Source organism: Scyliorhinus torazame, chromosome 26 (assembly GCF_047496885.1).
Source record: "Scyliorhinus torazame isolate Kashiwa2021f chromosome 26, sScyTor2.1, whole genome shotgun sequence".
Taxonomy (NCBI): Eukaryota; Metazoa; Chordata; class Chondrichthyes; order Carcharhiniformes; family Scyliorhinidae; genus Scyliorhinus; species Scyliorhinus torazame.
Window position 1 is genome coordinate 39194603 of NC_092732.1, and position 1533 is coordinate 39196135.

The window sequence follows — 1533 nt, forward strand, 5'->3', positions numbered from 1 at the left end:
TCATCCCCTCTCCAGCCTGTTACACAGGAACAGGAGGAGGCCCATTCATCCCCTCTCCAGCCTGTTACACAGGAACAGGCGGAGGCCCATTCAGCCCCTCTCCAACCTGTTACACAGCAACAGGAGGAGGCCCCATTCAGCCCCTCTCCAGCCTGTTACACAGGAACAGGAGGAGGCCCCATTCAGCCCCTCTCCAGCCTGTTACACAGGAACAGGAGGAGGCCCCATTCAGCCCCTCTCCAGCCTGTTACACAGGAACAGGAGGAGGCCCATTCAGCCCCTCTCCAGCCTGTTACACAGGAACAGGAGGAGGCCCATTCAGCCCCTCTCCAGCCTGTTACACAGCAACAGGAGGAGGCCCCATTCAGCCCCTCTCCAGCCTGTTACACAGGAACAGGAGGAGGCCCCATTCAGCCCCTCTCCAGCCTGTTACACAGGAACAGGAGGAGGCCCCATTCAGCCCCCCCTCCAGCCTGTTACACAGGAACAGGAGGAGGCCCCATTCAGCCCCTCTCCAGCCTGTTACACAGGAACAGGAGGAGGCCATTGAGCCCCCCTCGGGCCTATTCCATGATTCTGTTGCATCCTAGCTGGTCTTTTCCCTGAACTCTCTCCCAACCTTGGCTCCCATTCCTCCCAAGCAAAATCCATCGATCTCCCACCCCTGCCCCAGCCTCGACAATGATTATCTCCTCCCCCGCTCCCCCACAAGTGCCTCGTGACGTCACCCCCCTGAACGGCCAGTTCCCGGACTCCTTCTCCGTCTCTGCCCTGTCAAATTCTTCAATCCCCTCAGTCAGACCTCGGGCCTCCTATACCCCCGCCCCAGTGCCGGGGGGTGTCTGTGCCACCATCCCCGTAACTTAACCCTTTTCGGTGCCTTTCATACTCCAGATGTGGTCTCGCCGATACCCCGTTCTGCCAAAGCATAACCTCCCTGATTTTGCAATCAACCCCCCCCCCCCGCCCTCACAACAAACGGTCGCATTCCCTTATCCTGTGCTTGCGAGCTAACGTGTTGTGACTCGCGGACTACGGCACCCAGATCCCTCCGCACCGCCCAGGATTTGCAATCTCTGGCCCTCCTGCCAAAATAGACCATTTCACACCTGCCCACGTCACACCCCCGCCCTCTTTCCCCCCCCCCCCCCTCCCCCCAGATCTTTGTCCGCTCGCTTAACCTACCGATGTCTTTATGTTGGCCCCTCCCAGATGTCCTCTACGCAATCTACTTCCCCACCCACCTTTGCGCCTTCAGCAAATTTAGCGTCGGTCCTCCGACTGTTTGGGATTCACGTTTCCTGGCCCAGCTGCTCCCGCCACGAATGTACCAACCCCCCCCTCCTTTATCGGCTTAGTACCCCTGCTCCGAACTATTGCCATCACAGCTCGGGGGCGAATTCGGACCCGGTCGCCGTCCGGTGGCTATTCAACTGGGGTAGGCGTCGGAGTTCAGCCCACACCTGTGCCCCCCCCCCCCCCCCCCCCCCCCCGGGCTTTGCTGTGGAGGGTCTCACCTGACCGGTGGTGAGC